Here is a 15,238-nt window from a genome sequence, read left to right on the forward strand (position 1 = left end):
AAAGGTAAAGACGATGATTTTAATGAAAAGACACGCGTGGGAGAATGAGCTGACTCTATGAGCAGACAGCCCCACAATCTCATCCTCCAAACATCAAACTACAGTTTTATATGCATCAGAGTATATTTTGTGACCCCCCCTCATTGCGTCAGTACATCAGCTTCAAAACCACAAATGTTCTATTTGACAACTTGAGACACAATTAAAAGAACATCGCGTCTTCGCCTCCATGCAGATGTTTTCCCCCACACCGCTGTCGCTTATCGCTGGAACCAGCAGCTCGGTTTCCTGAAACAGCTTGGTCGCATACGCCGGCACTCTTACAGTTATAGCAGAATTAAATCTGAACTCTTTACCACAAAATGAGCCTACTACTATGTGTATGTATGTATGTGGTTATGTCATCACCGCAGCTGCACTTTGTCTCACCTCTCACCTTCTCCCCAAAGGCCAGCACATACACAACTGAAACTGATGTGTAATATATTGAATAAATGTCTTACTTAAATGGTACTACTTAAAACTTAATCAAAGAATGTAAACAAATAAAAGATCATAAAAATAACCTGATATACATGTCTTGTAGCGTGTGTTGCGATCCTTCCACAGCTCCAGTCAAACTCACAGTAGATTGGCTGATCATAACGCCAACCAAAAGTTTTTTGACCTCACTTGACCAAGGAGCGACAGCTCTTTAATAAGCACAAAATGCAATTATGTATAAATGATTATAATCATTTTCATAACAGAAGTTCCAACAGTTTCAAAAGTTGCCAATATGTTCGCTCCCCCTAATATAGTCTAAAAGCAACCCCAAGCAAAACAATTTAAACTTTCCCCTATAAATGATCCCTCTAACTAAGTGTGTGTGTGTGTGTGTGTATGTCTATGTGCTAACCACAATCGCACCCTATTTCACCTGCCGACTAGCTCCTCAGAATAACTTTCACTCAGACTCTGGTTTTGGTTTCACTTCCTGCAAAGCATGTAACTTCAAAAACATGTAACTTCCTGTCTTATTTTGGCACAGAGTTACTCTGCGTGGGGCCTTTTCTTTCACCATGCCGTCTGCATATAAACATTTAAGATTATAAATTCAACTCAACAGTGTAAAGTGGTTATGACTGCACCTGTAATAAAAACTTAATTGGGTGCCAATATGTTTAAACATCCAAATGCAATATCACTCTTAATAAATGCGTCAATGCAGATGCTTGTTATATGATTATGATGCAATAGCAATAGCAAAATAATAAAAATGGAATTAATAAAATGAAATAATAAAAATGGCAGAAAAATAACACATCAATTCCTCACACAAGACACGAGTAGGCAACATTCTTCATGTTTCACGTGCATGGGAGAGAACTGGACAGGCGCCGTTCCTTCGCTTGACCCCAGTTGCTCTCGTCCGCTCCCCCGTAACACTGCTCTTTTATTGTGGTTACATGAATATGCATAGGTTCATTAACATATAACGGCTTACATAGGTATACATGTAGGTATACATGTGAACAAAGAATACCTTGTGTGTGTGTGTGTGTGTGTGTGTGTGTGTGTGTGTGTGTGTGTGTGTGAGTATCTGTGTGTATCCCAGGAAGACTCCCCAGAGCCGTCCATCTAAACAAAAGGCACTTAGCCTAAAACAGATATAGATACGTTTATCCTACCATAAAACAATAAAACAAGGTACGACCTCTCCCATGCTCCTAAAATGTGGGTGTGAAAGTCAGAGAGCTCTGGAATGCACACAAAGCTTGCAGACTATTAAGGATCAAACCTCTACCAATCTACACCTAATTATAAAACTCTAAGAATATATAAGTAGATATTTCTAAGCATAAATGACAATCACAATACAAATCTAACAGCTGTCACGTAGTTGACCCTCCAAGTCACAGCTCTGCATGTACATCAGAGGCCCGATCTGAGGTCCGGACGCGGGACTCGCCAGACAGTCTTCGACACCGTAGACTCTCTGGGCGCATTGTGATAGTGTGTATATAGGCAGTTCGAGGCACGCCGGATCGGCGGGGTTGACTACTGCGGCTCTGTAGTTCACATTCAGGAGTCCTTTGGTCCCCAGTACATTCCCGGCAATGTAGAAGTGATCAGAATCCCTATTAGAAGACGCGAGGAAAAAGCCTGTGACGTTGCCCAGCTGCTCCTTTTCTATCTCGGCCAAATTGCTCGCGATGCTGCACGCCATGGCCAGCGTCAGAACCGGACACCCTCGAGGCTCCATGGTAGACGATCGTCCATGTTCATTAGATCTGTACTTGTAGACGTTACCATTGATTGTGATCTCTGAGGATGCCAGATCGTTTGCACTGTAGCTTACGCTTGTGCGAGTGCCACGCATTGCGTCCGAGACTTATGTGTTAGCCGGGGTAGGTACAGCAACCTCGTCGACGTACAGCGTGTCCACTATCAATTTGTCACCCTGGACCCAAGCGTACCATGACAAGCGAGTCTCCTGAGATCCGTTAGATGTAAACGCGTTGTTGAACGCGAAGTCCATGTCAAAGTAAAGCTCTGGACACGCACCGCTGACGTGAATGTCACCGCCGTACCAACCTGACTGTAGTTTGATAGACCCAGTGTATACTCCAGTGTACTGTATGGTTTTAGCTAAACCCAGTCCACCTAGGCTGCTAAGTGTGGGCTGTGCTTTAAAGGGAGTTGTCACGACGGATCTTGGTGAGGACGTGGGGTTGAGAGGGACCTTGATGTTTTGCGGTTCTAGGATAAGGTGCCCGACTTGCCACTGGTGCTGGTTCGCGCCTTGCGGTAGCTGTCCATTGCAAGTGGTAGTCATAGTTTCTCTGTCGAACACACAGGGGAATGTGTCAGACCAATCGGACTCGCTGTACTTGGCGCAGTCATCGCTTCTCATGTGTACGAAACTGTTATCGCCGGCGTAGTCTCCAACAACCCGCGCTCTCATGGTCCATCTGCAGGTTCTGTGACGCGGAGACCTTTTCTGGCCAGGTAGCTTGTTTGCAGGATAGAAGACACCCTTGCGAAGGTCCGGTGACTCAATGGTCACTTTACGCACACTTGGGTGCTTTTGCAGAGTCTCGAGCAGGGCATCGTGTAAAGGTCCCTGGATCGTTACAGTGGAGTACACTGCTGAAAGGGCGATGCTCACAATTGCCACTGCAAATCCAGCGTTCACCATTGTCGACTGCGTGCGAGTACCTGCTTAAACAGAAATAAATGTAGACCTGTGACTACAGCTAGTGGGTCCCGGTATATAAGCACACCGAATACTATACCACACATTCACCGCTGACTCTGACTTGCCTTCCTCCGACTCACCACTGACTAAACTCAGATTCGACTCACAGTGAGATGACAAAGACTTTGTCCAGGTCTTTATTGGACAGACCACCAAGTACCGCGAATACAGTGCTCTGCAACGCACAGGTGTACTTGTTCATGTTTGTGCTTGTGATTCACAGGGCCAAATGGAGTACATGCAACATGCAGTGAGTTGCTTTTACTTTTATTGCATACGTACAAACACACACCAATATACAATGTACAATTGCATTGCAATGCACCGAAGCGAAAGCAGTGGGTTTACATTATCTTGAAACAAACAATACCATATCATAGTAACTTGGGTCTTCTGTGAGAGCGAGGGCGATTCTATTTCCACAGTCGCCGCACCTTGGATCCAAGTGACTTTGTTCTTCTGATAGCATATGCCTCTGGGACTGGCGCGCACACGGTCTTACAGTCCTTGGGATTTTCTAGGCATCTGAGGTATGTGTGATGCGGCTTGGGTGCACGGCAATACCTTCCGTGACATTCTGAAGGCTCGTGATATTTGCCATTTATGAGCCACACCTTGTAATCGGGCCAACAGGGGATACCGTCAGTGCTCATTTTTGGCATGGGTATAACACCCCTGATTGTGGTTTTCTCCACCGTTTTGGGCAAAGAATGCACTGTGAACAGTTTCGTGTCTTTGTACAGAGCAGTGGAGACCATTGGGAATTCCGACAATCTGGGGTGTTCCTGTATCACAGACATACCGCTTGGGCAACTGCCGGATCACTTCGATGCCTGAGACAGTTCTCGATCCCTCTGGCCATGAACCTGACCGGCATGGCCGCCTGCATCATTTGATGCGTAACGTTCTGCATCTGAGCGTACCACATCTGATAGCTCATGGTGACGGAGAATTTGATGTTGATGTTGCGCATCAAGGCTTCCGTGTTTTTCATCATACTATCTTTGAGCAGGGCAAAGTTATTGGTGACGATCTCGTTATTCCGCTGCATTTTCATCTCTTGCTCGTCTATGCGTCCGTTTACTAATGCTATCTTACAGCGGAAGTAACACTTGATATAGCGGGGGTGTTCGCGTGCACCTTTCGCTTGAAATCCAAGTCCACGAGGGATAACACAAACTGGTTGATACCAAACGTCACCGCTATCAATTTGGGGTACTGCTTGAGGGTTTCCAGTGATGTAGAAGTGTACATTACATTGACTAACACGTTTCTCCCCCATATTGTCGTTGTCGATCCGGAGCAACATTTCGTGTTCATGTCTTCCTCGCATCTCAAAATGCTATTACTTTCCATGTCGGCCAATGTGAGTTCGGTTGTGATTTTGGAGAAATCTGCAGCGTTGTTCTCCACTGGTGTAATCGTTAGCCCTCCGGTTAGTGACAACGTGGTTATCACCTTGTTAGCCTTAACGCCTGCACGTAATACAGTCAACAGATACGGCACGATCCGCTTGTTCGAACCCGCCTTCGTCCACATATTCTGACAGTCCTCGGGTTTGGTGATGTCAACGAACAGTCGGGGGATCACAAAGGCCTCGAACGTTCCATACCTTCATAGTCTTCACAATTCCCATCGCTCTCGGTAGACGAAGGAATAGCTTGGTTGCCCACGGTGTCGTTATAGCCCACACGAGGTCGCTTGCCACCTTGCTTACATTAGAATCTATGTTGTAAGTGAAGTATGGTTCGACATGTTCTGTAGTATGCCAACCATGTTTTTGTCCGACGTTACGGTGTGACCCAGATGAACATTGACCGAAGGTCGTAAACCTGTGTCCGCATGACACCAAAAACGGCCTGACTTCGTGAGGTTTGAGTACCTTGATCGCGTCCGCGGTGTTTTGATCCAGTTCGCACAGACGACACTGTTTAGGTGGACAGAATCCGACGTCCATGATGCCAGGCTCCTGGTCCGCGTTTAACTTGATGTATAACGTTGGGTATTGCTTCTGCATGAAGCAATCGAAGTCTCCGTTTTGCTGACATTCGAGAACGCCTTGGTCCGACGGATCTGGAAACAAGCTGAACACGGGGTCCGAAACCATAGTGACCGAATACCCTGGATCTCTCTGTGTAGTTACACGAGACCCGTTTTCTTCGGCGGAACCTCACTGTGTCGAGGAGTTAGATCTACTAATAGAGGGTCTGGCGATGGACGAACGCTCCAAGGGGCCACGTGACGTTGTCGTCGTCGTCATTATAGAACTCGCGCGGTAGGAGGACGATGTCCAATGCTCGGCCCTCCTCTGCGGAGCCAAGGGAGTTGAATCGCTGTGCGGACGTTACTCATCTTCGCAACTCGAGGACTGCGGCTTGGCCGGGAGTATACAGTGCGACAGGCTCACACGTCGGGTGGATTGCTGTCGGTTTGTTGTGATCGATTTCGGAACGGCAGCATCTGCTTACATCGAGATTCGGCCAGCGAGAACGTGATAGCCATAGTATATACCGAACATTGTAAATGGTGCAAAACCGATTCTGTTCAAGGCCCACTCGACAGACTCGGCAGTGACTTTTACACAGGCATGTATTTGCAATGGTTGTTTCAGATCAGAGTCTCGGAAGCCGCTAGATTAACGGAGCTGATCGCGGAGTTGACAAAGACACAAGGGGCAGACGTCGATCGCCGCGACATTCCCGTAAGAGGAACCCCGCCGTGCTGTACGGTTGCTGACGTGAGGCATATATCGAGTGCGGCTCTTACTATATTATTGGCCTTCGACGAAGAATTTGTGTGGGGTGACAACGTGACGTTTAACACGAAGGCTCACCTAGGTTGACTTTGACGTCGGTGTGCTTCACTTTACAGCGTACTACATCATAATGGATAAGGCCATTGCACAAGACATGGTATTGAGACTGGGTCCCGTATTTGGAACCAAGGACCGACGGGCATACATTAAGGTTCGCAAGGATGACGGCGTACATGCTGTTGTCGACTTATTGACGATGACCCTAGTGGACTATGCAACTCCAGAACAATACCCGGACGAACCCGTGCGGTGCGATCGATCTCTATTCAACCCCATCTTTTGCAAAGAGTGCTACGGCACCGAAGACTCACATTACAAAGGCGCGCTAGAAAGTATAACTTCGTCGGGTGCCGACACGTTCATCGTGGGTATGTGCAGCATGTACGGCGTAGCCTCTGGCGAGATATACCCAGATTCTAGGTGGCAATACATTGTGCCAAACGACTTGTCTTTCTCCGGGGCTTGTCAGCCTCAACCGGGCAGGGCCTTGTTCATGCACAAGACAGAGAATGACATCAGTTTGGTCAAATGCTACTGGCACGTACACAGTTGATCGACAAATAAAACCTTTCTAAATTGTTGTGTCGCGAGGGCTGAAACGGAGTATGCGGTGGGTGTCGTGCAACCAGAAACCAGTATGAGTTTTAGCTTAGGTACAGTCGGGGATAACGCGAAGGGCCCTGTCACGGAAGAGTGCAGTTTGGTCTCTTGGCCCATGAGACCGGGTTGTTTTTGTGTGGTGGTGTCGGAAAAGGACTTGCCATTGACAATGACAAGAATGGGGTTCTCCTCCATGAAAGACGTCACACTGGACGCTGGCGAAAAGCCCCTTAGTGTATCTGCCCTCTGCGCCCGGGAGCCTCTGTCATCTGCAGAGCGAGTGGGTCAGCAAGACACGGAGTCTCTGCATAAGATGCTGGCGGATCAGATGGCTGAAAAGCGCCTATTGAAAGACACGTTAGAGGCCGTGAAGGTTCAGAATAACCTATTACTCAAAAATCCATCCACAAGCTTCAACGCGTCTAGAACTCTGCTGCCCGTATCATCACCAGGACCCCTTCTGTCCACCACATCACTCCTGTCCTGCAGCAGCTTCATTGGCTCCCGGTCAAATATCGTATCAATTTCAAAATACTCTTGTACACATTTAAAGCTATTCATCATCTCTCCTCCATATCTCTCTGATCTGGTTAACATCACCGCCCATCTCATTGTCTCAGATCTTCTTCTTCCCTTTCACTCTCCGTCCCCTCCCCCCGTCTTGTCACCATGGGGAGCAGGGCTTTCAGCTGCTCTGCTCCACGACTCTGGAATTCCCTACCTCCTGATTTAAGAAATATCTCCACCTTCTCTCTCTTTAAGTCCCAACTCAAAACCCACTTGTTCAAAATAGCTTATCCCACATAACCTCTCCATTCGACTATTTAAAATTTGTTTGTCTTATGCTTTTAGGATTGTGTAAACTCCTTGCTTTTATGTTGCTTTTTACTCTACTGTGTACAGTGACCTTGAGTGTTTTGAAAGGCGCTTTCAAATAAAATGTATTATTATTATTATTATTATTATTATCATTATTATTTACTCGTTTACTAAAGGGACCGTAAAAAGACGCCTTGTTCACTCTACGAGAGGCCAGGGAATTCAGTAGGCGAACAGCCACAGAAAACAAACTGCGCAGGTGATACTACTGACAATAAAGCCCTTGACCAAGAACACAAACAGACGTCGGACACTCATAACACCAGTGAGATGGCTGCAACTCAAAGTCAGATAGACGAGATACTCAAGTTCCTGCAAAACCAACACCGGCAACAACAGCCTCAACAGCAAGATATGCAACAAGCTCAGCTCTATGCGTTTCACAATCAAATGCAACCCAATCCACTCTACCTTCCGTATCCTGCAAATGTGCAGCCACACAACCCAACCGCTTTCCACCAGCGACACGGACTCGCTGGTCAGACCGACGCACACCCCAGGGCTCCGGTCCCCCACTCCGAAAGCCAGATGGATTATGATAGTCTGTCTCAGGAACAGACATGGAAAATAGCTATGGCGTACAACCGAGAGGAAGCAGAAAAACAGGCCATTGCACAAAAAGAGCAAGAAAGGATGTTGGAGTCCATCAAAGCCAGCATAAAAGATGCCCTGAAAGAGCAGAACCCCAAATCCGCAACACCGGAGTCGCAGAGTGAACAGTACGAGACGCTTCGGATATTAGCGGATACGCCGTACAAGCGTGCCGTTCACACTCGGGGTTCCGAGTCGACCGACAACGACATCGCCAGGTTTTTACGTGAGCTCCGCAAACTGCGGGAGCTGACTAAGGAGCTCTCCTCCAGACGTGTTGTCGATGAGAAACAGAAACTCATTAATCCAAACCAGAGTCCCTGCAATCAGACTGTTGACATGGAAGCTGAAAACACTAGCCATGTGACAACGCCCGCGGTCGTCGGGGAGCATTCTCTAGTGACCGCGAAACAACAGGCCAGTGTCGCACAAGCCGAGGCGGGAAGATCCACAGGAGACTCGGTTTCTGATTTCATATTCAGGAGTTAGTGCTATCTGTCATACTGAAGAAAAACATGACCACTTTGGCCATTCACCCATTATATCTCCCTCCTGTGGTATGTTGGATAAATACCACGTACAAACAGGTCCGCTTTTGGAAGCTGAAGTCGTACATGGTCTTACAGTTAATTTCCACGTGTCTTATTCTTTTCACTACACTGGCTCACGCTCTGCGTTTGTACAATTGGGATTCGCTGAGCGAAGTAGCTGTGATCTGGTCGCTATCGGTATGCACAACCCTAATTTGGGGTATGTACACCGGTGCCACGAGCACAGCGAGACGAACCAAGTACGACCACAGTAAAGGCCGCTTGTATCCCGATTTCGGGGTATCTAAAGCGTCTTCGTTTGTACTATGCTGTCAGTTGCAGGTGGTCTACATGTGCATATGGCTGTACTCGAGGAACTGCCATGAAGGCGAATCTACCCACGCTGACACCGTGGAGTCAGAATTGTACATATGGACGATCGGTGTATTTGTGTGGATTAACGCACTTGGACTTGTCAGGCTGTTTCGGCACATATGAAAAGCGTTACACGCAGAGAAGGACAAGCGAGCGCATCGATGGGATTAAAAGTTAAAACACAAATGTGTGTGATCGGATTATGTAGCGTGCATGCCATGTGGACATTGGTAACCGCTCCAGCGTTGGACGACTGGTACTACGGATATAGTATACTATTTCTTCTAGCCGAACTCAAAGCCATGTGTTCCTATTGTACCGTGGAACTTAAGATGCTAAGCGAGATGATCAGGTAATTGCAGTACTCTGCCGTAGCGACAACGGGTAAGGCAGAGGTTCTAGCACTTTGCAGAGAAGACCGCGCATTGCACACTGCTTTTGATGACCGACATGCGCTGTTAAAATCTCCCAGTTCTTTTAATCTTTGGGCTGAAGGAAGGACAATACTCGGTGTATAAATGCTCAATCAACAATATTTTATTTCCATATAATTCAACACTTAAGAGCATAAGAACCATCATGATGGGGAGACCTGCCTGCAGAGGGTCACAGCAAGTCTCAAAATGGTGACGGGTTACTCAGCCTTTATAGCCCCTAGTAGCCCCACCTAGTCATCCTAAACATTCACATGTTTTCTCTCACGCGCGCCTAAGTTATGACCTCGGCTCCCTGTCTTTCTGCTCTCTGTAAAGGTGGGGGTATGGAATGTGGTCTTTCTCTTCTATTATCGGCACAAGGTCTTCTGCACACAACATTCTCTTCATGATTCAGCAGTATGAAATGTCAAGAAACAGTGTAACACATTCAACAGTGTCGAGTAATACAGGTCAATCAAATAGATCTAATGATTTTCACACTCTTTTAAGTCAGAAGTATAATGCAAACTAAAACTACATACTGATCACACACTCTATATTAAGGGGTATAATATGATCTACAGCAGTATCATAATTCAACTACTTTGATTACATATATAAGGTAACATATGATAACAGAATAATCTCACAATTCCCCTTTTGATCTCTTAAAAAGAGATCACTTATAACATACACTCCAGCGTTACAAGGTCCAGTTCTTCTTGGTCCTGAGGCCCTCTGTCCCCCCTTTAACGGGTGGACCATATGTGGGATGACCTCTGTGTTTACGCAGTTCAGATGCAAGAAAATTAGATTTACAACCATAACAGCAGTTACAGATGACACTCCCATCACTCCCCAGTTCTCCCACAGCTTTATTTTGGTGCTACAGTTTCCCACTCCCATTTTGGTGCCACCTTATACCTTTCAAATGTACTTAGACTAGAACCTCTGTCTAAGGAGCTTTTAACCATTATTTTATTGCTGCAGCTACCAGTATCTTCCAGTTGGGTGATTCTCAGCTTCTTTCTTCGACCGGGTTAGACCACCCTTTAGTCGTTGCACAGATCAGGGGATTATTCTGCCCCGATTTCAAACAAAGATCTGTGTATTTTGGGGTCACCGCCGTGTCCCCCTTTTTACCAAGATCCTCTCGAACCTCGTTGGTCTGGTGTTCCTAGATCTTCGCCAACCCCTTCATGGTTATTGCTGTATTTATGGGATCCATCTTCTCAAGGAGCCCAAACACCATGACACTTGACCCCAGTTGCTGTCTCGGCAGTCCCTACATCTGTCTCTGCTATGAAGGGTCCTCATATCTCCGTGTCCCCGTCTGGTGTCTGTTCCTTTCTCTGCAAGAGACAGAAAACCAAAACACCTCTCTCCCTAGCCTTGATAATCTAATGTTGTTATCCATTGTTCTTCTAGTGATTCAAATTTGGTTTAAAATATCGTGTTCAGGACTCTCTGACCCAGGGACTCATTCTAATCATAATTTATGTGTGTGTAAGCGTGTTGGCATTTAGCCCTCTGCACTCAAAGTCAATACCTACAATTTATCAGTCCGGACAGTCATGCCGAACGAAGCTTATGACCTTCAAAAGACTGAGTGTCAACTCATTATGAGCACATTTGCAATGTGTTTATGAAAGTGGTTATAACCACTTAGTTTAGTCAAGAAATCAAAAACAAAAACAAATTAACCATTTTTTATTCTAACACATCATAAGCTTACCATCACTAAATTATTAACCACACAAATAAAGTCATAAAAATTTTTATATAACCATTGTTTGATGTTCAAACTCAACTTCCATTGTTTGATATTCAAACTCAACTTCCACTCCCCCTTTTTGACACACTCCCATGTGTCAATTCATCGGAGCTAGAAAATTAAAAGAGAAGGTTAGTGACATCATATCTCAGAACTCAAAATTAGCAACCAAAGGGTTAAATCTGCAGTTCCACACTCTCATGTGAAGCTACCGTCTCCTCTTCAGTCTCTCTTATCCTCCTGCTCCTGCAAGAACAAAACAAAACAAAACGAAGCATCCACCCTTCTCTTGCCGGCTGGGTGAATTGTTTGTCAGCATTTACTAATCCTAAAGTTGGTGCAGTCATTGTCTCAGTATCAAGTCAGTCAAAACTTTTAGTCCGTCCATCACAGTCCAGTCACATGCATTCATTCACACCCATTCATACCAGATGTTGCTGATAATGGAGTCTCACGCGCGACCTATTCGAGCATCCATCACCAGCAAGATGACGTCATCATTTTAAAGGAAAACAATTCCTTGTTTTTTGGACTGGATTGACTCGCTGCAATCCTTTTAGACTCAGGACTATCTTATGTGATCAGTGTCCCATATAAGTGAATTTCTCCCAAGGCAATTACAATCATGGAGAAGCACACTTTGCAACTGTTTACAGTAATAATATTTTATAGCGCTTTAAATCTCAATCTTTCAGGCCTGGTTTAAAGAGCTGATTGTTAAATCATGAACTCACAAAATATCACCACCAGTGGATCATAGCAATTTCACTAGCAATTTCAGAGGTTCCCAAGTTCTCTCCCGCTGTCGACGGTACTATCCCTACTCTTCAGGGTAGGCCAAGGGTCAGCATCCTGCCCAGGTGCAAGCGTTACCAAGGAGAAAATGCGCTTCTTAACAGACGCCGCTGTCGCCCCTAGAAAAATTTAGAATAATTTGAAACAACAATCTACATCCGAACAGGATTAAGATTGAGGCAGATCTCCGTTGTGGACATAGGGGACTCTAACCCACAAAATGACCATCACATCGTAGACCAAATGACCAACGGGACTTGAACCCACAAAATGACCAAATTCTATCCTTCTAAAAGTTCACTTCGCAGTCCAACTGCTTTAATTCTCTTTTCATTCCTTTATTCTCATTACTCAGTACTGTCACTTATACTTCCTTATCATTACTTCAACCGGTAAACTTCATGAAAACTTCACCAAAATTAAAAACAGACATTCACCAGTAATTTTCAGTGAGTAGACTTTAATTTGACATGCCCAATGTGACACCTTTTGGAAATATATTTCAACAGGCAGTGTCTTACCTTTAAATGCCCCGGGAATGCCTGCTCACTTCACCACTGATTACCGCCTGCCCGTCCAATTACCACGGACCCCGGATCTCACCAAAACCCCAACATTCCTCTCTCTCACCGGAACGAGCCCCCAAATGTTAGGGTTCAATGTTGAGAGAAGAATCCATAAAACCACAGATCCAGGCGTGTGCAATTTAGACGGCATTTTAATGAACACATGTGTGAGTTCAACAACCCAATCAGTGTTGAACTGAACTTACAATCATGAGACAAGGTTTTATATGGGTACAATAACAAAGCCCCTCTTTTACAAAAATAGACAATAGTACAGCTTACGCCAATCCAAACCACAAAATGTTCCATGACCTTTAACATTGCTCTAAAAACATTGTCTTCGGTCGGTGCTTCCCCTCTTCGCTGTCGCTTGTCGGGTGCACTTCCTCTAAGTACTTGGCACACTTCTGCATTTCTGCCCTACCAAAATAGATCTGTTATGGTGTGTGTGTGAGTGCGCACATCGCAAGGGCGCGTGCATGTTGTGTGTACCGCGCACGTGTCATGACCTCTCACTATTTGTCTGTCTGTGCGTGCAGAATTTGCATCTGCTTTTCTGATCCTTAGTTGACCTTAAACTGAACTTTCCCCTATCAGTGATTCCTCTAACTAAGTGTGTGTTAATCAACGATACATGCATAACACCCTGCTCTTTGGCTTGCAGTCACTCTGCTTTCGGTTTCACTTCTGCAAAACATGCTCTGCAGACGCGTTTCGCTTTCCTGTCTCATTTTAGCACAGAGAGTATTTTCCTGTCTCTGCCCTCTACACAGAGATCATAAAAGCATTAATAACATTTAAATTATAGATTCAACAGAACCATTTAAAATGGTTCTTCTTTGGACCTGTAATAAAGACTAATATAATACCAATATATTTGAACATCTGAATGCATCTGAATGTAACATCCCATGAAATGGTAATGATGATTATAAAATAGCAGCAAATAATAGCAGTAAAATATTTCTATTCCCCACACCTCTCAGATGTTCTTATCTCAGTGCACTGTAACAAAAACGAAAACAGACGTAACCAACAAAATACTAATAAAAATAACACAAACTAGGGCCCGTTGCAGACATGTCCAAGCATAAAACTATCCCTCTCTCGCCACGAGAAAGAACACAAGCCAAAGCTCACTGATAAAAATCAAGCTAGCGCTAAGCAAAACCAAAAATCAACCAGAAATTCACAGGAAAGTTTTGCTTCCTGCCGGGACAATATTGTGTAGGAATGAGAACCTCAGGTACCGTAGCACCTTTGTTCCTCCTTGAATTAAATTTCAATCACAGAAAATGCCGCATACTCGACCTAAAACTTCATCATTTTCACTCTGTGCCACTGTTCCTCATCAGGCTGTGTGAAGCACAGCAAAGAATTCAGTCAAGGCCTTAAGCCATAAACAGACATCACGCACAGACATTATTTTCATAACCAAACCGTTTTAGACCTTATTCCTTAAATCTACATAAATGCCCTTTGGGTGACATAAAACACATTCTAAATAATCAACGATAATCAATGGCTCCTCATAAAAATTATGTATTGGGATATTTGTGTGCAGCATTTTGCATATCAGCATAAGCATTTGTTAGCAAAGCATTCTTCATTGCATCAGCGTGTATGTGTGTGTGCATCACTCTTCGTTGCACAAGCGTGTGCATGTGTATGTGCATGTGTATGTGTGTGGATCACTTCTCAGTGAATCAGTGCGTGTGTGTGTGTGTGTGTGTGTCATTTTTCACTCAATCAATGAGTGCACATCTGTTCATGTGTGTGTTTCTTTTCATCAGTGTATGTAGATGTGTGTGTTTGTGTGTGTGTGTGTTCATCACTTTCCTGTTCTGGTGTCTTGGGTAAACCACAGCCTGAAGCGTGCCCTGGGGTCCTGCCCTCCTCCTTTTCAGTCTGTTTGCGACCATTGCTGCTTCTGCTCAAAGTTCTGTCCATCCTGGTTCTGACCCCAATTGGGGCAGTCCTCTCTCCAGTGTCCATGCTCACCGTAGGTGAAACCTGCATCTTCCTCTGTGTTTTTGTCCATTCTGAGGTGCCTTTTGACCTCAGTTGGTCCTTCGGTCTTGGTCACGCCCTTTGCTGCCCGATCATGCGTGTTGGTCCATCACTGTCCTGCACAGTGTTAATGCAGAGTTATCAAGATCAGCATTCTTTTGTTCGGCCTTACTTTTCATTCGGGCTTGGTGGGCGTCTCATCACAGCTCTGTCAGCTGAAGCTGTCTGGAAATCTCCCCCGTGTAGTGAAACGGGCCTTGGATTTAACGCTCTCCGTCTCTGCTGCATGAGATCACTTTCCTGTAGCACTGTTGACATTTTTAGATTGTTGTTATGGGTCCAGCTGCTGCAGCATTTGGTCAGGGTCAGGGTCAGAGATGGTAGAGGGGAGAGCAGGAGTCCAGGTCAGCTTCGGCTTTCAGGACCGGCAAAGCAGCCTGTAATTAAACATAAAGAGAAAAAACAAAAACAAAACAAAAACAGACGAACAGGAAAATGATGTTGTATTGGCTGTGTTATTCAGAGAGGGGAGAAACACCAGGCCAGGCCCTGTGTCAGCCTTCTCTCCCCCTTTTTTTGTTTTTCCTCACAATATAATTAACTCATAACCCACCAAGTTGACAGGACAACACAGGTAGATATTAAA

Source organism: Oreochromis aureus, unplaced genomic scaffold (genome assembly GCF_013358895.1).
Source record: "Oreochromis aureus strain Israel breed Guangdong unplaced genomic scaffold, ZZ_aureus HiC_scaffold_54, whole genome shotgun sequence".
Classification (NCBI taxonomy): domain Eukaryota; kingdom Metazoa; phylum Chordata; class Actinopteri; order Cichliformes; family Cichlidae; genus Oreochromis; species Oreochromis aureus.